This window comes from Bufo bufo, chromosome 7 (genome assembly GCF_905171765.1).
Source record: "Bufo bufo chromosome 7, aBufBuf1.1, whole genome shotgun sequence".
Classification (NCBI taxonomy): Eukaryota; Metazoa; Chordata; class Amphibia; order Anura; family Bufonidae; genus Bufo; species Bufo bufo.
This window is the reverse complement of record NC_053395.1, coordinates 102,773,553-102,798,122: the sequence shown is the minus strand read 5'-3', so window position 1 is coordinate 102,798,122 and position 24,570 is coordinate 102,773,553.

The window sequence follows — 24,570 nt, the reverse complement described above, 5'->3', positions numbered from 1 at the left end:
ATTGCCGCGTCCGTATCGACCGGCTGTAAAAAAATATCACATGACGTAACCCCTCAGATGAACACCATAAAAAAAACAAAAAAAAAACTGTGTAATAAAAGCAATTTTTTTGTCATCTTACATCACAAAAAGTGTAATAGCAAGCGATCAAAAAGTCATATGCACCCCAAAATAGTGCAAATCAAACCGTTATCTCCTCCCGCAAAAATCATACCCTACCCAAGATAATCTCCCAAAAACTGAAAAAACTATGGCTCTTAGACTATGGAAACACTAAAACATGTTTTTTTTTTGTTTCAAAAATGATATTATTGTGTAAAACTTACATAAATATAAAAAGCATACATATTAGGTATCACTGCGTCCGTATCGACCGGCTCTATAAAAATATCACATGACCTAACCCTTCAGATGAACACCGTAAAAAATAAAAACTGTGTAAAAAAAGCCATTTTTTGTCATCTTACATCACAAAAAGTGTAATAGCAAGCGATCAAAAAGTAATATGCACCCCAAAATAGTGCCAATCAAACCATCATCTCATCCCGCAAAAAATGAGATCCTACCTTAGATAATCGCCCAAAAACTCAAAAAACTATGGCTCTCAGACTATGGAGACACTAAAACATGATTTTTTTGTTTAAAAAATGAAATCATTGTGTAAAACTTACATAAATAAAAAAATTGTATACATATTAGGTATTGACGCGTCCGTGACAACCTGCTCTATAAAAATACCACATGATCTAACCTGTCAGATGAATGTTGTAAATACCCAAAAAAAAAACGGTGCCAAAAAAGCTATTTCTTGTTACCTTGCCTCACAAAAAGTGTAATATAGAGCAACCAAAAATCATATGTACCCTAAACTAGTACCAACAAAACTTCCACCCTATCCCGTAGTTTCTAAAATGGTGTCACTTTTTTGGAGTTTCTACTCTAGGGGTGCATCAGGGGGGCTTCAAATGGGACATGGTGTAAGAAAAAACAGTCTAGCAAAATCTGCCTTCCAAAAACCGTATGGCATTCTTTTCCTTCTGCGCCCTGCCGAGTGCCTGTACAGCAGTTTAGGACCACATATGGGGTGTTTCTGTAAACTACAGAATCAGGGCCATAAATATTGAGTTTTGATTGACTGTTCACTTTAGCTTTAGCTTAGTTTAGCTTTGTTACTGGTAAAAATTGATTAAAATGGAAAATTTGACCAAAAAATTGAAATTCAGAAATGTCATCTCTATTTGCCAATAACTCTTGTGGTACACCTAAAGGGTTAACGACGTTTGTAAAATCAGTTTTGAATACCTTGAGGGGTGTAGTTTCTTAGATGGGGTCACTTTTATGGAGTTTCTACTCTAGGGGTGCATCAGGGGGGCTTCAAATGGGACATGGTGCCCAAAAAACCAGTCCTGCAAAATCTGCCTTCCAAAAACCATATGGCATTCCTTTACTTCTGCGCCCTGCCGTGTGCCAGTACAGCAGTTTACGACCACATATGGGGTGTTTCTGCCAAAAAAGAGAAATTTTGAAATTGTATCTCTATTTTCCATTAATTCTTGTGGAACACCTAAAGGGTTAACAACGTTTGTAAAATCAGTTTTGAATACCTTGAGGGGTGTAGTTTCTAGAATGGGGTCATTTTTGGGTGGTTTCTATCATGTAAGCTTCACAAAGTGACTTCAGACCTGAACTGGTCCTTAAAAAGTTGGTTTTTGAAAATTTCTTAAAAATTTCAAGATTTACTTCTAAACTTCTAAGCCTTGTAACATCCGCAAAAAAATTAAATATAATTTCCAAAATTATCCAAACATGAAGTAGACATATGGGGAATGTAAAGTAATAACTATTTTTGGAGGTATTACTATGTATTATAGAAGTAGAGAAATTGAAACTTAAAAATGTGCTAATTTTTCCAAATTTTTGGTAAATTTGGTATTTTTTATAAATAAAAATGATTTTTTTTTTACTCCATTTTACCAGTGTCATGAAGTACAATATGTGATGAAAAAACAATCTCAGAATGGCCTGGATAAGTCAAAGCGTTTTAAAGTTATCACCACATAAAGTGACACTGGTCAGATTTGCAAAAAATGGCTTGGTCCTTAAGGTGAAAATGAGTTGGTCCTTAAGGTGTTAATGAAGAATTTCTTAAATTTTATTCGCTGTCAACTATGCAGAGCAGGGGTTTCTATCCGGCAAAATTAGAAAAATGTCCCTTGACAATGTAATTGACGATTTTTTGAAATTTATGTTCCTGTCACCTATGTAGAGGTGCCCCAGTGACATCCACATACCTTCTCTATCAACTTTCGATGTTTTTTTCTGAGCCTTCCATGTTGATCAGGGTTCCACGCCGGAGAGGGAGCGTGAGAAAAAGAGACCAAATTTAAAGGAGATAAATTGATTTAAAAAAAGTGGGATCGAGCGGAAATACGGGAAAAGTTATTGAGACGCAAATGTGGGACAAATTACTGAAGCGCAAATGTGGGCCAAAAGAGTAAAGCGGAAATGTGGGACAAAGTATTGAAGCGCAAATGTTGGCCAAAAGAGTAAATCGGAAATGTGGGATAAAGTATTGAAGCGCAAATGTTGGCCAAAAGAGTAAAGCGGAAATGTGGGACAAAGTTTTGAAGCGCAAATGTTGGCCAAATGAGTAAAGCAGAAATGTTGGACAAAGTATTGAAGCGCAAATGTGGTACAACTTGTTAAAGTTTAAGCATTGAATGTTTGAAATCTCTTTTTATTAAATAAACAAAGATCATAGTACAATAACTCAAATCAAAGTTGAGTGAGTCACCTCATTATGAAGGCAGATGGACATCATCAAGGGCAAAGCCAGACAATACACGTAACTACGAGGTAACCACTCATCTGAGACCACCAATCTCATTAGACAAGTGATCTTACAGGTATAATATCATAATGTGTACAAAACAAGTGAACAGAGCAACGGCTCTAACACTGTGTCACCTCACATATCAAGCTATAGTCCGTATAATATTTGGGATTAAAAAAATTAGCTTAACGTAAAAGCGAAAAGGGGTCAGCATGTATATCTTGCCTCTTATAAGTTAAGTAGTGCCAAGTTGTAATGAGTTTAAGTATTCTGCTCTATAGTGCAGCCAAGGCTGCCAGACCTGTAGAAAGCGGACTCTGTTATGGTACGTCCAACCAATCAGTTCCTCCATTTGACATATCTGGTGGACCCTATCTCTCCACATATCTAGGGTAGGGGAATCCACTGATCTCCATTTCATAGGAATCAGGAGTTTAGCAGCCATCAACAAGTGTGTGATCAGGCTGTGTTTTCCAGGGCGAAAAGTTGGGGTAGGCAGCCAGAGTAGTACCAATTGGGCTGTAAGCTTCAAAGACGTGCTACAAATCGAATTTATAGTACTCTCGACCTCCCTCCAGAACTTACGGATGCCCATACACGTCCACCAGATATGAGAAATGGAACCAGTGGCAGTATTACATCGCCAGCACAAATCTGTGGGAAGCAACTGGATTTTATACAAAAATTCAGGTGTCCTATACCATCTGAATGCTACTTTAACTGAGTTTTCTTGTATTTTTATACATTTAGAGAAGCCATGCGAACATTTTAGGATCCATTTCCTATCCGCTTCATTTAAAGTAAGTTGCAGTTCCTTCTCCCAGTCAGCTAACCATGGCGGGGCCTTGGAGTCTCTGGCATTAAGGATTTGTCTGTAAATGAGAGTAGTGCATTTATGGGGCAAACGTGGAAGTAAGACAAAGTTTTCCAGCCACGTTGGGTCTGCTAAGGTGACTAGCTCGGAAGACTTGAACTGTCTACACATAGATTCAAAATCATTTCTCTGCACAAAGTTTTTCCCTAGGTCTATATCGCCTGAAAGGGTGCTGAAATAATCAATAGAATCATCAAATTTCCCTAACTCTCCCAATCTATGGTTTGACAGTGAAAGCCATATGTCAGAGGGATGTTCAATTTGGGGGCACAAAAGGGTGGGTAGAACTGAGATGGGGGCTATAGGGGAGGTCCTGTTTTGCCCTGAGTTAAGTTCCTTTGACCTATGGCAGGTGTGTAGCATACCTCTGGTGAGCACACTGTCAATTTTGGTCTCTCTCCCGGGTCTCTTAGGTAGCCATATTCCATGGAACGAGCCTTTGCCTAAGAGGGCCAACTCTAGAGTGCAAATATTGAACCCTATGTGCAAATATTGAGATTCACACCTAGCCAGTGAAAGCCATCTTTCTAGATTAATAGCTTGTACATAGGTTGGAAGATCCGGAAGGGAAATGCCTCCCTGCTTTTTCCTACGTGAGAGCAAGCGGAAGGACATTCTAGGGTGGCCTCCATTCCAGAGGTATTTACTCATGATTGATTGAACTTTATTTATATAGCTATTAGGGATAAATATGGGAAGGGCTCTGAGGGTATACATAAGCAATGGAAGAATATAGGTGGTCAGGACATTTTTCCTACCTAGCCAGGTGAGAATCGGCGAGGAGCTTTTTGAGAGGATGGACGTCACTTTTGAGAGTAGAGGAGGAAAATTAAGCTTAAATAAGAGTTTGGGGTCTATTGGGATCATGACACCTAGATATTTGATTGCCTGCGGAGGCCACTTAAATGGGGTAAGGGTTTTAACTCTACTAAGTAGGGCAGGTGATAAAGAAATACCTAAGGCTTCCGACTTATCAAAGTTTATCTTAAAGTTCGAGAGTTGACTGAAAGATTCAAATATCTGCATAACCTCCGGCAAAGCCTCCTCAGGGTTAGACATAAAGAGCAAAAGATCGTCCGCAAAAGCTGCCATCTTGTGACTGTACTTCCCCAAACTCACACCTTTAATCACCGGGGATTGGCGGAACTTTAATAACAAGGTCTCTAGGACGAGGATAAACAGGGTGGGAGATAGCGGGCAACCTTGTCGGGTGCCATTTTTAATTTGGAAGGCGTCCGATAGGGTCCCATTCACCATTACTCTTGCAGAAGGTGCCGAATATAGAGTGAATATGGTTTTAATAAAATCTTCTGGAAAGCCGAATGCATCCAAGGCTCTATCCATATAGCTCCAACTGACCCTATCGAACGCCTTCTCAGCATCCGTGCCCAGAAGCACCAAAGGGGACTTGGTTTTGATAGCGTGCGTAATCACATGTATCACTCTACTTATATTGTGTCTGCCCTCCCTACCCGCCACAAAGCCCACCTGTTCTTCCCCCACAAGCCCAGGAAGCAACTTCGATATTCTGTTGTTAAGTAGTTTGGCCCACCATTTCAAATCGGTGTTAAGCAATGAAATTGGCCTATAGTTACCACACGCTTCTCTATCCTTTCCTTCTTTATGGATAATTGTTATATGTGCCTCCTGGGCCTGTGGGGTCAGAGAGCCCCCCTTCAGAAGGGAGTTGCAAACATCTACAAAGTGGGGTGTGAGTGTTTCTCTAAACCTTTTGTAGTAGTAGATGGGGAACCCATCGGGTCCGGGACTTTTGCCCGAGGGAATAGAGGATAGGACTTGGTCTACTTCTTCCATTGTAAAAGGCTGGAGTAGGCCACTTATGTCACTTGCGGAAATTTTAGGTATGTCAATAGAGCTTAGGAATTCTGCAATATGACCAGCTAACTGCTGGCTTCTGAGGGGTGCCGGGAGGTTATACAGAGATGAATAAAAAGAGCAAAACTCTCGTGCTATCGCGGGGGTGTTGATGAGTCGGGAGCCTGTGGCTGATTTAATCGCTGAGATAAAGGATCTGTTCCTTTGGCTTTTTAAAAGGTTAGAGACTAGTTTGGAGCCCCTATTTCCATGCAGATATTGCTTGAAGCGCAATGTTTTCAGTGCTCTAGCTGCTCGCACATTCAGCAGGTCAGTGACCTCGTATCTCAGCCGTTTAAGAGAGTCTAAAACCTCAACTGATCTCACTTTCTTGTGTAAGATTTCCAGAGTGGAAATCTGCTGGAGGAGTGAGTCTAGTTGTCTCTGCCTATTTCTTTTAACTCTAGAACCCAAGCTAATGAGCTCCCCTCTAATTACTACCTTGTGGGCTTCCCATAAGGTCGTCCCATTAGTTAAACCTCTAGCATTTTCCAAAAAGTAATTTTTGAGACGTTGTTCTATCTCTTTCTTATGTGACTCGTCCTCCAGGAGCGTCTCATTTAATCTCCAGACCCAGGATCTCGGAGGAACGTCTTGCAATCTCACCCTCACACTCACCAGCGCATGGTCGGAGACAACTATATTTCCAATACTGGCCTCAGAAACTGAGGGCAATAATTGGTTAGTTATAAAAAGATAATCGAGGCGCTGATAGGTATCATGCGTCCGCGAGTGGAAGGTGTAATCCTTGTCTTCTGGATGTAGAATGCGCCAAACATCCGAGATCCCGAGGTCTGAGAATGCGAGAAGAAGTCTTCTCATTTGCTTTTTAGAGGGAGGGCGGCCCACAGAGGTCGAGTCCTTAGAGGGGTCAAGGGTAAGATTAAGGTCTCCACCTATGATAAGGTGACCCTCTCCAAAGGTCTTTAGAGCTTTAAGAGTGTGGAGTAGCCATGTGAACTGGCCATTGTTTGGGGCGTAGAGGTTGACTAAAGTAAACATAGAGTTCGCTACCTTGCCTTTTAAGAACAGATAACGGCCCTCAGGGTCTACTAGCCTGGATACCAAAGTGAATGGGAAGTTTCGTCCTATGCCTATTGAGACTCCTCTAGCTGCCGAGGAATATGCAGCATGATACCATACAGGAAAATTTTTGCTAATAACATTAGGGACGTGCAGGTGTCTGAAATGGGTTTCTTGTAGAAGAACCAAGTCAGCCCTTTCTTTGCGGAGCAAGTGATAGACTTGACTCCTTTTTTGCGGTGTGTTCATGCCGTTTACATTAAATGACACAATTTTTATATCAGTCATGGTGATATTTTGTGGATCTGTAGGACTAGCTAGGAGGTGACACATAAAAACACAAAAAACAAAAATACATAAAAAGAAATATAAACATTGTACATTGTAGAGAGACATCTTGCGGTGTCTATCTATGAGGTTAAGAAGAAACCCCAGTAGGGGGGGGAAGTAGTGTGGACGTATCAAGATACCCAGGTCTCACACACTAAACCCAACATGTAAAGAAAGAATGCATAGAGTGGAGATGTATGGAGCAATCATATGCTTAAACATGAGGCCCTTAGAAGAGCATACTACCTATCCCACAGCCTTATTTTTTTTTTTTTTTTTAATCCAACCCCATCTGGATGGGGCAAATCTACTGAGCTGCTGCCCATATGAAAATGAGAGATATAAAACGAAAGGTAAATAAGCTATATAGGAGAGGTAGGTGAGGGTCAAAGTAGTAAAGAAAAAAAAGAGAACCACAAGCAGGCTGCTAATGTGGATAACAGAAGAGCTAAAGAAGGTAACCCCCGGAATAAGGCGCCGGGTTGCATGGTTTGCATAGAACCTGAGTCCTGCCAGGTGGCGATGCGGTCGTACGATCTCAATGACGCTGGATCTCAGAGTTTCTATTCATATCGAAGACTGTTTTCTCATCTTCGGATAAAGGAAGATCAAAAGGCCCTCTTTTTCGGCGATTTTTTCTTCTGTGCCAGACGCCATTCCTCTGGCTGTGGAAGGCCCGGCAGGTCCAGGGATGGGTTGCAGGGGAGCCAAGACGGAATGTCCAGGGCCTCGATTCCTAAAGCCTCCCACACAGACGGTAAGTCCTCCGGTGTTCTGACCGTGAATTGTTTCCCACCGATTGTAGTAAATAGGCCGAACGGAAAGAGCCATCTGACCGGCAGCTTCTTTTCTCTTAATAGTGAGGTTAGCGGGCGCAGGTTTCTTCGCTTGGCTAATGTACTAGCCGCCAGATCTTGAAATAGAAGAACCTTATTACCATCTAGGGTGGCGTCCCCTTTTTCTCTAGCCGCTTTCAAGACGGCCGCTGTATCCAAAAAGTTCATCAGGGCGCATACCACGTCTCTAGGGGGTTCTCCTGCGGCAGGTTTGGGCCTAAGAGCTCTGTGAGCCCTTTCAATGGTAATGGCGGCAGCCTGTTCCTCGCCTACTAGGGTAGCAAATAAGCGGCGGACTGTGTCCATCAGGTCTTCAGCCTGTATTGATTCGGGTATGCCCCGTAGCCAAACATTTTTCCTCCGGCCCCTATTTTCCTGGTCTTCCAGGTTAAAGAAGGCCGTGTTTATCATTTTTGACATGGCTGATAAGTGGCAGTGAACCCCCCTCTCATGTTGGAGAAGAAGATCATGGCTGTCTTCCAGGCGCTCAACCCGGTGCCCTAACTGCAAGAACTCCGTCTTGATGTCTGAGAGTTCTTTCATGACCGGTGAGAGGGCCTGGGCCAGGGATTGTTGCAAAAAGCCGCGGGTGAGAGGGAGGGAATCAACCTCACCTCCAACGTAGGTTTCAGCGTCTGAGCTGTCGGCCTCTGAGTCGGCTCCTTCTCTCTCGGAGTTGATTCGCGCTTCCCGCGCCATCTTGCCTCCGTCCGGGTGCGAGGATGATCTTCTATTGAGGTACTTTGTCAGGTCACCCTGCGTCTTTTTAGCCTTCAGGGTGTTCCCTGATGCACCATCTTTGTCTCTAGAGGTTTTTCCCATGTTGGATCTGTGTCCACTCGATTTACAAGCTAATGAAGCTGGGATAGCGGTGAGGAGCTCCGGCAGACACGTCCTACACCATGGCTTGCTGGCTCCGCCCCCCGTTTAAGCATTGAATGAAAGGAGGTGGCGCGCATCAATTAAAGAAGAATTTCTGAAATTTTATTCCCTGTCACCTATGCAGAGCAGGGGTTTATTCACATCTAAAATTGTAAAATGTCAACCCAAGAATGTAACAGAAAAATTACAGAAATGTATTAACCTGTCCACTTGGTAGAGCAGGGGTCTATGACAGAAAAAATATTGTTTATTGTCACCCGAAAATGTAAAAGAAAAATTATTAAAATTTATTAAGCTGTCAACTAGGTAGAGAAGGGGTATATTAAACCCAAAAATTTGTGAATTTCACCTGAAAAAATAACAGACCAAATTTTTTTTATTTTTTAACCTGTCTACTAGGTATAGCAGTGGTACTTCACACCCTAAAATTGGCGAATTTCACCAGAAAATTTAACAGACAATTTTTTTTTTAACGGTCTAATAAGTATAGCAGTGGTACATCACACCCAGAAATTGCAGAATTTCACCTGAAAATGTAACTGACAAATAAAATTATTTTTTTTTAACCTTTTTTTTACCGGTCTAATAGGTATAGCAATGGTACATCACACCCAAAAATTGCTGAATTTCACCAGAAAATGTAACTGACAAAGTAGTGAAATAAAATATGTACAAATAAAAATAAAAAAATTTGATTTATGAGGTGGAGTTCCATATGGAGTAGGAGTTTGAGGATGCGGTGGACGTAGCGGTGTAGGTGGAAGTGGCGATGGAGGAGGACGAGGTAGCCAACACAGGTTTTTTGTTTTAATTAAATTTTTTAAAATTAGGGTACACTCTAAAAGAGTGTGAAATATCCAAAATACAAGAATGAGCAATTGCGCTGCAGTATAACAATGGCTGGTTAGTGCCGGTATACATGTCTATTCTGCACAAGGTACGGACAAGTCCTAAGGGATCCATGCCCGGTTCATTTTAATCAACGTGAGCTTGTCCACATTGGCTGTGGACAGGCGGCTGCGCTTGTCTGCGATGACGCCCCCTAACGTGCTAAATTCATGTTCAGATAATACACTGGCTGCAGGGCAGGCCAGCACCTCCAAGGCGTAAAGGGCAAGCTCAGGCCATGTGCCAAATTTGGAGACACAGAAGTTGAAGGGGGCAGACCTGTCATTCAGTACGTGTAGGCGTGAGCACACATACTGCTCCACCATGTTGGTGAAATGCTGCCTCCTGCTAAGACGTTCCATATCAGCTGGTGGTGCTGGTTGTTGTGGCGTGCTGACAAAGCTTTTCCACATTTCAGCTATGCAAACCCTGCCTTCTGAGGTGCTGGCGGTGCCCCAGCTGCATTGGCGACCTTTGCCTTCGCCTTGTGCTTCCACTGTGCCCCCTCTGTCAGGTGGGAATGCCACCAGCAGCGCGTCTACCAGCGTGCGATTGCACTCGCGCATCTTACGATCATGCTCCAGTGAGGGAATTAAGGATGGTACGTTGTCCTTGTAACAGGGATCCAGCAGCGTGGCCACCCAGTAATCAACACAAGTTAGAATGTGGGCAACTCCGCGGTCGTTCCGGAGAAACTGCAGCATGTAATCGCTCATGTGTGCCAGGCTGCCCAGAGGCAACGAAAAGCTGTCCTCTGTGGGAGGTGTATCGTCTGTGTCCTCTGTATCCCCCCAGCCACGCACCAGTGATGGCCATGAGCTGGTCTTGGTGCCACCCTTCTGTAAACATGGTTCCTTCTTCTCCATCTCCTCCTCCTCCACCTCGTCATCCTCCAGAACTGTGCCCTGGCTAGACAATTGTGTACCTGGCGTTTGTTGGTGCAGGAACCCACCCTCGGAGCCACTTGGGAATGACTGGCCGGAAACCCTACGAAATGATCCCTCTTCCTTCTCCTGTGCCACATCCTCTTCCATCATCGCCAGCAGAGTTTTTTCAAGGAGGCATAGAAGTGGGATAGTTACATTGAGAACGGCGTTATCGGCACTGGCCATGTTGGTGGAGTACTCGAAACAGCGCAACAAGGAACACAGGTCTCGCATGGATTCCCAGTCATTAGTGGTGCAGTGGTTCTGTTCCGCAGAGCGACTCACCCGTGCGTGCTGCAGCTGAAACTCCACTATCGCCTGCTGCTGCTCGCACAGTCTGGCCAGCATGTGCAAGGTGGAGTTCCACCTTGTGGGCACGTCGCATATGACAGGCGAGCAGCAGCAGGGTGAGAACGCCGAAGGCGCGCACAGGCGGCCTGCACTTTATGCAGCAGCTCTGACATATCGAGGTAATTTTTAAGGAATCTCCGCACCACCAAATTCAGCACATGCGCCAGGCAAGGGATGTGCGTCAAACCGGCTAGTCCCAGAGCTGCTACGAAATTTTGTCCATTATCGCACACCACCAGGCTGGGCTTGAGGCTCACTGGCACCAACCACTCATCGGTCTAGTGTTCAAGGCCCGTCCACAGCTCCTGCATGGTGTGGGGTTTGTCCCCCAAACAGATAAGTTTTAAAACTGCCTGCTGTCGTTTACCCCTGGCTGTGCTGAAGTTGGTGGTGAAGGTGTTACGCTGACCGGATGAGGAGCCGGTAGAGGATGAGGAAGCGGAGTAGGAGGAGGAAGCAAAAGGAGGCAAACTGAAGAGCCCTGCAATCCTCGGTGGTGGAAGGACATGCGCCAAACTGCTATCCGCCTCAGGCCCAGCTGCCACTGCATTTACCTAGTGTGCTGGTTGTGCAGGGAAGGGATGGCTCGCCTGGAAAAGTAGTGGCGGCTGGGCACGACGTGCCGTATTTTTCACCCCATAAGACACAAAAGTGGGGGGAAAGTACCCCTGTGTCTTATGGGGCGAATGCTGGCAATTTACATTGCAGCCTGCGATGCTGCAGCATCGCAGACTGAGATGTATTAGTGAGGAGGGAGGAGGGGCTGTAGTAGACAGAGAGAGCGGCGGGCAGTGCAGGCACTGTACTCTGGCCCCGCCGCTCCCCACTGTAATGATGCGCTCCCCATGTGTACCGTACTTACCGGTACACATGTCACGCTCCTGTAGTAAGAACTAGCAGCTAGCAGGCAAGCCGGGCGGAGCAGGCACGTGACCTCAGTGAGTTACGGCCGCCCGGCCTGCCTGCGAGCTGCTAGTGCTTACTACAGGAGTGTGACATGTGTACCGGTAAGTACGGTACACATGGGGAGCAGGGGGAGCGCATCATTATTCAGTTTATATATGATGATTAACACTACGTATAAAACAGTACATACTGAGCGGCGGGGCCAGAGTACAGTGCCTGCACTGCCGCCTCTCTTCCCGCCTTATCCAGCCCCCTCCCTAGGAATCCTTGGATGGGATAATGATGGGGGGGTCTGTGGATGGCATTATGATGGGGGGATCTGTGGATGGGACTGTTATGGGGAATATCTGTAGATGACACATATAGCAGTGTCATCCACAGATCCACCACCCCATAACAGTGCCATCCACAGATCTCCCCATCATAATGCCATCCACAGACCCCCCCCCCACCATCATAATGCCATCCACAGATCCCCCCCACCATCATAATGCCATCCACAGATCCCCCCACCATCATAATGCCATCCACAGATCCCCCCCACCATCATAATGCCATCCACAGACCCCCCCCCATCATAATGCCATCCAGAGCTCCCCCCATAACAGTACCATCCACAAATCCCCCACCCCATAACAGTGCATTATCCACAGATCCCCCATAATAGTGTCATGCACAGACTGCCATTAGTTCAAACCCACCACAAGCACACCTTTTGGTTAAAAAATTATCTTTTCTTATATTCCTCCTCAAAAACCTAGGTGCGTCTTATGGGCCAATGCGTCTTATAGGGCGAAAAATACGGTACTTTGGGACAGCCACCGCCATAAGGCCTTTAAAACTGTCCGTCTCCACCAGACAGAATGACTGCATTTTAAAGGCTAGTAATTTAGAAATGCTGGCATTCAGGGCTAGGGATCGCAGGTGGGTAGGGGGGTACTTCCTCTTCCTCTCCAGTGTTTGGGAGATGGAGAGCTGAACGCTTCTATGGGACATTGTGGAGATGGTTGGTGACCCAGGTGGTGGTGTTGCAGGAAGATCCTCTGTTTGCAGGGTGGCAGGTGGCACTGTCACTCCAGAGGTGGATGAAGAGGCCGAGACTGCAGCAGAAGGGTTTTTTTTTACCTTCCTCTGGATCAACTTGCAGGATGACAGGCCGAACTGGATGGACAAATGTCTTTTTTCGGCCTTATGTACTATGTTACTATGTAGAAGAGGAAGCAGGAGGAGCCAGAGACCTTTCTTGGTTTTTGAGGTGTCTACTCCACTGCAGCTCGTGCTTAGCACTTAAATGCCTGGTCATGCAGGTTGTGCTCAGGTTGAGAACATTTATGCCTCGCTTCAGGCTCTGATTGCACAGCATGCAAACCACTCGTGTCTTGTCGTCAGCACATTGTCTGAATAACTGCCACACCAGGGAACTCCTTGGAGCTGGCTTTGGTGTGCTCGGTCCCTTGCTGCGGTGGGCAGTAGCAGGCGTACTGTCAGGATGATGGCTGCTCAGCTTTTGCACCCTGCTCCCTCTTCTGCTGGGCTGGTGGCTCTGTGCGACCACCGCTTCTTCCTCCGAACTACATAGGTCACTTGCATGACGTTGATTCCATGTGGGGTCGAGGACCTAATCGTCCTCCACATCATCTTCCACCCAGTCTTCACCCCTGCCCTCCTTGTCGGTCTGCACACTTTCAAAAGTCTCAGCAGTTGGCACCTGTGTTTCGTCATCATCCGAGACGTGCTGCGATGGGCCTCCCATGTACTCATCTTGAAAGATAAGTGGTTGGGCATTGGTGCACTCAATCTCTTCCACTTCTGGGGCAAGGCTAGGTGGATGGCCCTGGGAAACTCTGCTAACAGAGTCATCAAAAAGCAGAAGAGACTGATGCATGACTTGGGGCTCAGACTGCTTGGATGATTTTCAAGGGGGTGAGGTGACTGATGGACATGGGCTGCAGGTGCCAACTCTGATCTTTCAGCAGGAGACTAAGTAGGAGACAATGTGAAGAAACTGGAGTCACTGTCAGCAACCCAATCTACTATCCTCACCATTCGTAGAGCCGCATTAGGCCTGACCAAATACCGCTGCAGGTTCTGTCGCCTACTCGCACCTGAGGAAGGGGTTTCACTTGTGCGTGTAGCTGGCACAGATTGACCATGTCCTCTCCCTGCAACAGGAGCTCCACCAGAAGCACCACGACCTGGGCCGCGTCCCTTATTTGACGCTATCCTTATATTTCTCAAATTTAGGATCTTGCCCTAAATGGGTTTTTAATTAATAGCAGAATAGAACGACAGTATGTACAGGGTGTATCTCACACGCCCTGACCCACACTAGGCCGCAATTAAAGATTTGTGCCCAAAATGGCTGTATTTCAAATACCTAAAAAGAACCCCTGTATATAAAGGGTGTATCTCACAATGACATATGCAGCAAAGGCTGCCAAATAAACTTTTTTAGCCCAAACGGGTGTTTGTTTAATAACTAGGGATGAGCGAACCCGAACTGTATAGTTCGGGTTCGTACCAAATTTCGGGGTGTCCGTGACACGGACCCGAACCCGAACATTTTTGTAAAAGTCCGGGTTCGGGTTCGGTGTTCGGCGCTTTCTTGGCGCTTTTTGAAAGGCTGCAAAGCAGCCAATCAACAAGCGTCATACTACTTGCCCCAAGAGGCCATCACAGCCTTGCCTACTATTGGCATGGTTGTGATTGGCCAGTGCAGCATGTGACCCAGCCTCTATATAAGCTTGGGTCACATAGCGCTGCACGTCACTCTGCTGATACAAGCGTAGGGAGAGGTTGCTGCTGCGACGTTAGGGCGAGATTAGGCAGATTAACTCCTCCAAAAGACTTCATTCAGTGATCGATCTCCAGCTGTGGATCATTGAAGTGCTGATATTGAATTGCTCACTTTTTTTAGGCTGCCCAGAGCGTTTTTATATCACTTTTTTCTGGGGTGATCTGCGGCCATTTTGAGGCTTGTGGTGCGCCAGCACAAGCTACCACCAAGTGCATTTAACCATCAATAGTGTGGTTATTTTTTGCTATATCCTACATCAGGTGCAGGCTGAGCCTGTGTCACCCAAGTGCATTTAACCATCAATAGTGTGGTTATTTTTTGGCCATATACTACATCAGGTGCAGGCTGAGCCTGTGTCACCCAAGTGCATTTAACCATCAATAGTGTGGTTATTTTTTGCTATATCCTACATCAGGGTCAAGCTTTCATCAAGTGCATTTAACCATCAATAGTGTGGTTATTTTTTGGCCATATACTACATCAGGTGCAGGCTGAGCCTGTGTCACCCAAGTGCATTTAACCATCAATAGTGTGGTTATTTTTTGCTATATCCTACATCAGGGTCAAGCTTTCATCAAGTGCATTTAACCATCAATAGTGTGGTTATTTTTTGGCCATATACTACATTAGGTGCAGGCTGAGCCTGTGTCACCCAAGTGCATTTAACCATCAATAGTGTGGTTATTTTTTGGCCATATACTACATCAGGGGCAAGTTGAGCCTGTCACCCAGCGCCTAAAAAATAGGCCTGACATTTCTATTCCTCCAAATCAGTACAGTTTTAGCTGGTCAAGTTATATTTAGTGACCGTAAAAGCACAGTTTTTGTTCTGGGTTGAAAAACTATTCCCAAATTTGCCATTCTCAAAATTAGTAGTTTCTGCTATATCAGGCCTACTTTAAATCTATCCCAAAAAGGATATCTTAGATTGAAGGTGCTGATAGTGTCATTCTGAAAAACTTAACACACACGCTACCGTGCAGATACAAGTCTAATTCTGTGATTAAAGGTATATCTGTCACACAGCGCGTAAAAAATAGGCCTCACATTTATATTCAACCAAATCTGTACTGTTTTAGCTGGTCAAATTATTTGTAGTGACCGTAAAAGCACCGTTTTTGTTCTGGGTTGAAAAACTATTCCCAAATTTGCCATTCTCAAAATTAGTAGTTTCTGCTATATCAGGCCTACTTTAAATCTATCCCAAAAAGGATATCTTAGATTGAAGGTGCTGATAGTGTCATTCTGAAAAACTTAACACACACGCTACAGTGCAGATACAAGTCTAATTCTGTGATTAAAGGTATATCTGTCACACAGCACGTAAAAAATAGGCCTCACATTTATATTCAACCAAATCTGTACTGTTTTAGCTGGTCAAATTATTTAAAGTGACCGTAAAAGCACAGTTTTTGTTCTGGGTTGAAAAACTATTCCCAAATTTGCCATTCTCAAAATTAGTAGTTTCTGCTATATCAGGCCTACTTTAAATCTATCCCAAAAAGGATATCTTAGATTGAAGGTGCTGATAGTGTCATTCTGAAAAACTTAACACACACGCTACCGTGCAGATACAAGTCTAATTCTGTGATTAAAGGTATATCTGTCACACAGCGCGTAAAAAATAGGCCTCACATTTATATTCAACCAAATCTGTCATTACTTGTGTGCCTGTATTAGTGTATTACGGTACCTAAATAGATAGCCAGACAGTGTTAGGTGTCTGTAAAAAAAGGCCTGAATTTTAATTCAATACATTGGCCCAAATAATATTTTTCTTAGTGTGGTGAACGGTAACAATGAGGAAAACAACTAGTAAGGGACGCGGACGTGGACATGGTCGTGGTGGTGTTAGTGGACCCACTAGTGCTGGGAGAGAACATGGCCGTTCTGCCACAGCCACACGTCCTAGTGTACCAACTACCTCAGGTCCCAGTAGCCGCCAGAATTTACAGGGATATTTGGTGGGGCCCAATGCCGTTCTAAGGATGGTAAGGCCTGAGCAGGTACAGGCATTAGTCAATTGGGTGGCCGACAGTGCATCCAGCACGTTCACATTATCTCCCACCCAGTCTTCTGCAGAAAGCGCACAGATGGCGCATGAAAACCAAGCCCATCAGTCTGTCACATCACCCCCATGCATATCAGGGAAACTGTCTGAGCCTCAAGTTATGCAGCAGTCTCTTATGCTGTTTGAAGACTCTGCTGCCAGGGTTTCCCAAGGGCATCCACCTAGCCCTTCCCCAGGGGTGGAAGAGATAGAATGCACTAACGCACAACCACTTATGTTTCCTGATGATGAGGACATGGGAATACCACCTCAGCACGTCTCTGATGATGACGAAACACAGGTGCCAACTGCTGCGTCTTTCTGCAGTGTGCAGACTGAACAGGAGGTCAGGGATGGGTGGAAGACGATGCAGGGGACGATGAGGTCCTAGACCCCACATGGAATGAAGGTCGTGCCACTGACTTTCACAGTTCGGAGGAAGAGGCAGTGGTGAGACCGAGCCAACAGCGTAGCAAAAAACAAAGAGGGAGCAGTGGGAAAAATCAGAACACCCGCCGCCAAGAGACTCCGCCTGCTACTGACCGCCGCCATCTGGGACCGAGCACCCCAAAGGCAGCTTCAAGGAGTTCCCTGGCATGGCACTTCTTTAAACAATGTGCTGACGACAAGACCCGAGTGGTTTGCACGCTGTGCCATTAGAGCCTGAAGCGAGGCATTAACGTTCTGAACCTTAGCACAACCTGCATGACCAGGCACCTGCATGCAAATCATGAACTGCAGTGGAGTAAACACCTTAAAAACAAAGAAGTCACTCAGGCTCCCCCTGCTACCTCTTCTGCTGCTGCCGCCTCGGCCTCTTCTGCTGCTGCTGCCGCCTCGGCCTCTTCCTCCGCCTCTGGAGGAACGTTGGCACCTGCCGCCCAGCAAACATGGGATGTACCACCAACACCACCACCTGCGTCACCAAGCATCTCAACCATGTCACACGGCAGCGTTCAGCTCTCCATCTCACAAACATTTGAGAGAAAGCGTAAATTCCCACCTAGCCACCCTCGATCCCTGGCCCTGAATGCCAGCATTTCTAAACTACTGGCCTATGAAATGCTGTCATTTAGGCTGGTGGACACAGACAGCTTCAAACAGCTCATGCAGCTTGCTGTCCCACAGTATGTTGTTCCCAGCCGGCACTACTTCTCCAAGAGAGCCGTGCCTTCCCTGCACAACCAAGTGTCCGATAAAATCAAGTGTGTACTGCGCAACGCCATCTGTGGCAAGGTCCACCTAACCACAGATACGTGGACCAGTAAGCACGGCCAGGGACGCTATATCTCCCTAACTGCACATTGGGTAAATGTAGTGGCGGCTGGGCCCCAGGCGGAGAGCTGTTTGGCGCACGTCCTTCCGCCGCCAAGGATCGCAGGGCAACATTCTTTGCCTCCTGTCTCCTCCTCCTCCTACTCAGCTTCCTCCTCCTCTTCTTCCACCTGCTCATCCAGTCAGCCACACACCTTCACCACCAACTTCAGCACAGCCCGGGGTAAACGTCAGCAGGCCATTCTGAAACTCATATGTTTGGGGGACAGGCCCCACACCGCACAGGAGTTGTGGCGGGTTATAGAACAACAGACCGACGAGTGGTTGCTGCCGGTGAGCCTCAAGCCCGGCCTGGTGGTGTGCGATAATGGGCAAAATCTCGTTGCAGTTCTGAGACTAGCCGGTTTTACGCACATCCCTTGCCTGGCGCATGTGCTGAATTTGGTGGTGCAGAAGTTCATTCGCAACTACCCCGACATGTCAGAGCTGCTGCATAAAGTGCGGGCCGTCTGTTCGCGCTTCCGGTGTTCACACCCTGCTGCTGCACGCCTGTCTGCGCTACAGCGTAACTTCGGCCTTCCCGCTCACCGCCTCATATGCGATGTGCCCACCAGGTGGAACTCCACCTTGCACATGCTGGACAGACTGTGCGAGCAGCAGCAGGCCATAGTGGAGTTTCAGCTGCAGCACGCACGGGTCAGTCACACTGCGGAACCGCACCACTTCACCACCAATGACTGGGCCTCCATGCGAGACCTGTGTGCCCTGTTGCGCTGTTTCGAGTACTCCACCAACATGACCAGTGGCGATGACGCCGTTATCAGCGTTACAATACCACTTCTATGTCTCCTTGAGAAAACACTTAGGGCGATGATGGAAGAGGAGGTGGCCCAGGAGGAAGAGGGGTCATTTTTAGCACTTTCAGGCCAGTCTCTTCGAAGTGACTCAGAGGGAGGTTTTTTGCAACACCAGAGGCCAGGTACAAATGTGGCCAGACAGGGCCCACTACTGGAGGACGAGGAGGACGAGGATGAGGAGGAGGTGGAGGAGGATGAGGATGAAGCATGTTCACAGCGGGGTGGCACCCAAAGCAGCTCGGGACCATCACTGGTGCGTGGCTGGGGGGAAACACAGGACGATGACGATACGCCTCCCACAGAGGACAGCTTGTCCTTACCTCTGGGCAGCCTGGCACACATGAGCGACTACATGCTGCAGTGCCTGCGCAACTACAGCAGAGTTGCCCACATTTTAACGTGTGCGGACTACTGGGTTGCCACCCTGCTGGATCCCCGGTACAAAGACAATGTGCCCACCTTACTTCCTACACTGGAGCGTGATAGGAAGATGCGCGAGTACAAGCGCACGTTGGTAGACGCGCTACTGAGAGCATTCCCAAATGTCACAGGGGAACCAGTGGAAGCCCAAGGCGAAGGCAGAGGAGGAGCAAGAGGTCGCCAACGCAGCTGTGTCACGGCCAGCTCCTCTGAGGGCAGGGTTAGCATGGCAGAGATGTGGAAAAGTTTTGTCACCACGCCACAGCTAACCGCACCACCACCTGATACGGAATGTGTTAGCAGGAGGCAACATTTCACTAACATGGTGGAACAGTACCTGTGCACACCCCTCCACGTACTGACTGATGGTTCGGCCCCATTCAACTTCTGGGTCTCCAAATTGTCCACGTGGCCAGAGCTAGCCTTTTATGACTTGGAGGTGCTGGCCTGCCCGGCGGCCAGCGTTTTGTCTGAACGTGTATTCAGCACGGCAGGGGGCGTCATTACAGACAAACGCAGCCGCCTGTCTACAGCCAATGTGGACAAGCTGACGTTCATAAAAATGAACCAGGCATGGATCCCACAGGACCTGTCCATCCCTTGTGCAGATTAGACATTAACTACCTCCCCTTAACAATATATTATTGTACTCCAGGGCACTTCCTCATTCAATCCTATTTTTATTTTCATTTTACCATTATATTGCGGGGCAACCCAAAGTTGAATGAACCTCTCCTCTGTCTGGGTTCCCGGGGCCTAAATGTGTGACAGTGGCCTGTTCCAGTGGTGGGTGACGTGAAGCCTGATTCTCTGCTATGACATGAAGACTGATTCTGTGCCGACAAGAAGCCAGATTTACTGTTACGCGACCTCTCTCCTCTGCCTGGGTGCCTGGGCCTAAATATGTGACAGTGGCCTGTTCCAGTGGTGGGTGACGTGAAGCCTGATTCTCTGCTATGACATGAAGACTGATTCTGTGCTGACATGAAGCCAGATTCTCTGTTATGGGACCTCTCTCCTCTGCCTGGGTGCCTGGGCCTAAATATGTGACAGTGGCCTGTTCCAGTGGTGGGTGACGTGAAGCCTGATTCTCTGCTATGACATGAAGACTGATTCTGTGCTGACATGAAGCCAGATTCTCTGTTACGGGACCTCTCTCCTCTGTCTGGGTGCCGGGGCCTAAATATGTGACAGTGGCCTGTTCCAGTGGTGGTTGACGTGAAGCCTGATTCTCTGCTATGACATGAAGACTGATTCTGTGCTGACATGAAGCCAGATTCTCTGTTACGGGACCTCTCTCCTCTGTCTGGGTGCCAGGTCCTAAATGTGTGACAGTGGCCTGTTCCAGTGGTGGGTGACGTGAATCCTGATTCTCTGCTATGACATGAAGACTGATTCTGTGCTGACATGAAGCCAGATTCTCTGTTACGGGACCTCTCTCCTCTGTCTGGGTGCCAGGGCCTAAATGTGTGACAGTGGCCTGTTCCAGTGGTGGGTGACGTGAAGCCTGATTCTCTGCTATGACATGAAGACTGATTCTGTGCTGACATGAAGCCAGATTCTCTGTTAAGGGACCTCTCTCCTCTGTCTGGGTGCCTGGGCCTAAATATGTGACAGTGGCCTGTTCCAGTGGTCGGTGACGTGAAGCCTGATTCTCTGCTATGACATGAAGACTGATTCTCTGCTGACATGAAGCCTGAATCTCTGTTAAGGGACCTCTCTCCTCTGCCTAGGCCTAAATATGTGACAGTGGCCTGTTCCAGTGGTGGGTGACGTGAAGCCTGATTCTCTGCTATGACATGAAGACTGATTCTGTGCTGACATGAAGCCAGATTCTCTGTTACGGGACCTCTCTCCTCTGTCTGGGTGCCTGGGCCTAAATATGTGACAGTGGCCTGTTCCAGTGGTGGGTGACGTGAAGCCTGATTCTCTGCTATGACATGAAGACTGATTCTCTGCTGACATGAAGCCTGAATCTCTGTTATGGGACCTCTCTCCTCTGCCTGGGTGCCTGGGCCTAAATATGTGACAGTGGCCTGTTCCAGTGGTGGGTGACGTGAAGCCTGATTCTCTGCTATGACATGAAGACTGATTCTCTGCTTACATGAAGCCTGAATCTCTGTTATGGGACCTCTCTCCTCTGCCTGGGTGCCTGGGCCTAAATATGTGACAGTGGCCTGTTCCAGTGGTGGGTGACGTGAAGCCTGATTCTCTGCTATGGCATGAAAACTGATTCTCTGCTGACGTGAAGCCAGATTCTCTGCTATGGGACCTCTCTCCAATTGATATTGGTTTATTTTTATATATTTTATTTTTATTTTAATTCATTTCCCTATCCACATTTGTTTGCAGGGGATTTACCTACATGTTGCTGCCTTTTGCAGCCCTCTAGCTCTTTCCTGGGCTGTTTTACAGCCTTTTTAGTGCCGAAAAGTTCGGGTCCCCATTGACTTCAATGGGGTTCGGGTTCAGGGCGAAGTTCGGGTCGGGTTCGGATCCCGAACCCGAACATTTCCGGGAAGTTCGGCCAAACTTCTCGAACCCAAACATCCAGGTGTTCGCTCAACTCTATTAATAACTAAATATGACAACAGTATATAACCCTGGAATTTCAAACAGCTTGATGTTGCAAGGGTGGAAAAATTATGTATTTTGCCCAAAAAAGGGTGTTTTATGACTAGAAGAAAATAACCCCTGTATATAAAGGGTGTATCTCACAATGACATCTGCAGCAAAGGCTGACAAATATATTTTTTTTGCCCAAACGGGTGTTAGTTTAATAACTGAATATGACAGCAGTATATAACCCTGGAATTTCAAATGTCTTGATACTGCAAGGGCGCAATAATTGTGTATTTTGCCCAAAAGAGGGTGTTTTAGTAATAGAAGAATATAACCCCTGTATAAAAAGGGTGTATCTCACATGCCCTGACCCACACTAGGCCGCAATTAAAGATTTGTGCCCAAAATGGCTGTATTTCAATTAACTGAATATAACCCCTGTATATAAAGGGTGTATCTCACATGCCCGGACCCACACTAGGCCGCAATTAAAGATTTGTGCTTAAAATGGCTGTATTTCAAATAACTGAATATAACCCCTGTATATAAAGGGTGTATCTCACAATGACATCTGCAGCAAAGGCTGCCAAATATATTTTTTGTCCAAACAGGTGTTAGTTTAATAACTGAATATGACAGCAGTATATAACCCTGGTATTTCAAATGTCTTGATACTACAAGGATGCAACAATTGTGTATTTTGCCCAAAAAAGGGTGTTTTATTAATAGAAGAAAATAACCCCTGTATATAAAGGGTGTATCTCACATGCCCTGACCCACACTAGGCCGCAATTAAAGATTTGTGCCCAAAATGGCTGTATTTCAATTAACTGAATATAACCCCTGTATATAAAGGGTGTATCTCACACGCCCTGACCCACACTAGGCCGCAATTAAAGATTTCTGCACAAAATGGCTGTATTTCAAATAACTGAATATAACCCCTGTATTTAAAGGGTGTATCTTACACGCCCTGACCCACACTAGGCTGCAATTAAAGATTTGTGCTTAAAATGGCTGTATTTCAAATAACTGAATATAACCCCTGTATAGAAAGGGTGTATCTCACACGCCCTGACCCACACTAGGCCGCAATTAAAGATTTCTGCACAAAATGGCTGTATTTCAAATAACTGAATATAACCCCTGTATTTAAAGGGTGTATCTTACACGCCCTGACCCACACTAGGCTGCAATTAAAGATTTGTGCTTAAAATGGCTGTATTTCAAATAACTGAATATAACCCCTGTATAGAAAGGGTGTATTTTACAATGACATCTGCAGCAAAGGCTGCCAAATAAAAATTTTTTTGTCCAAACGGGTGTTAGTTTAATAACTGAATATGACAGCAGTATATAACCCTGGAATTTCAAATGTCTTGATAATGCAAGGGCGCAATAATTGTGTATTTTGCCCAAAAAAGGGTGTTTTATTAATAGAAGAATATAACCCCTGTATATAAAGGGTGTATCTCACATGCCCTGACCCACACTAGGCCGCAATTAAAGACTTCTGCCCAAAATGGCTGTATTTTAAATAGCTGAATAACCCCTGTATTTAAAGGGTGTATCTTACACGCCCTGACCCACACTAGGCCGCAATTAAAGATTTGTGCTTAAAATGGCTGTATTTCAAATAACTGAATATACCCCCTGTATATAAAAGGTGTAACTCACAATGACATCTGCAGCAAAGGCTGCCAAATATTATTTTTTTGTCCAAACGGGTGTTAGTTTAATAACTGAATATGACAGCAGTATATAACCCTGGAATTTCAAATGTCTTGATACTGCAAGGGCGCAACAATTGTGTATTTTGCCCAAAAGAGGGTGTTTTAGTAATAGAAGAATATAACCCCTGTATATAAAGGGTGTATCTCACATGCCCTGACCCACACTAGGCCACAATTAAAGATTTGTGCCCAAAATGGCTGTATTTCAATTAACTGAATATAACCCCTGTATATAAAGGGTGTATCTCAAATTGACATATGCAGCAAAGGCTACCAAATAAAAAAAAATTGCCCAAAAGGGTGTTTGTTTAATAACGGAATATGACAGCAGTATATAACCCTGGAATTTCAAACGTCTTGATGCTGCAAGGGCAAAAAAATTGTGTATTTTGGCAAAAAAGTGTGTTTTAAAAAACCCAGAAAATGATGGCTGTATTTCTAGCTTAACCGCTTCACGTCCGCCCATAGACTATAAACGTCCTATGGGTGGACGTCTATTTCTGACAGCACATTTTAAAACGTCCTGTCAGAAATAGCAGCTGCACGCTAATCGTGCAGCTGCTGATCGGGTTGCCCGCTGTCAGTGACAGCAGGGCAACCCTAAGACAAGGCAGGGACAGTTCCCAGGTGTCCCTGCCTTCACGATCGCTGCAGACACAGCGCTCACCGAGCGCTGTGTCTGCATAGAAGGAAGCGCTGTGCGCTTCCTGTTCCGGCCCGGCGATCATTTGACCGCCGTGACCGGAGTGTGCAGGGGCTGTGTGAGGTCTCTCAGAGACCTCGATCAGCCCTGCTGTGAGGCTGTACAGCGCTGGATTGCTGCTGTACAGCCTCTATAGGGGTGCATTTGTCCTGTAACTGGGGCTACTATGTCAGCCCCAGTTACAGGAGAAATCAACAGTGAAAAAAAAAAAGAAAAAGTGAAGCAAATGTCCCCCAGAGGTCTTGTATGACCTTATGGGGGACGAAAAGTGTAAAAAAAAATAAAGGGTTGAAAAAATAAAATAAAATAAAGTTTCACATGTAAAAAAAAAAAAAGTTCCCAAGTTAGAAATAAAAATAAAAAAAAATAAAAATATAAAAAATAAAATAAAATAGACATATTTGGTATTGCCGTGTCCGTAAAAACCAGCTCTATAAAAATATCACATG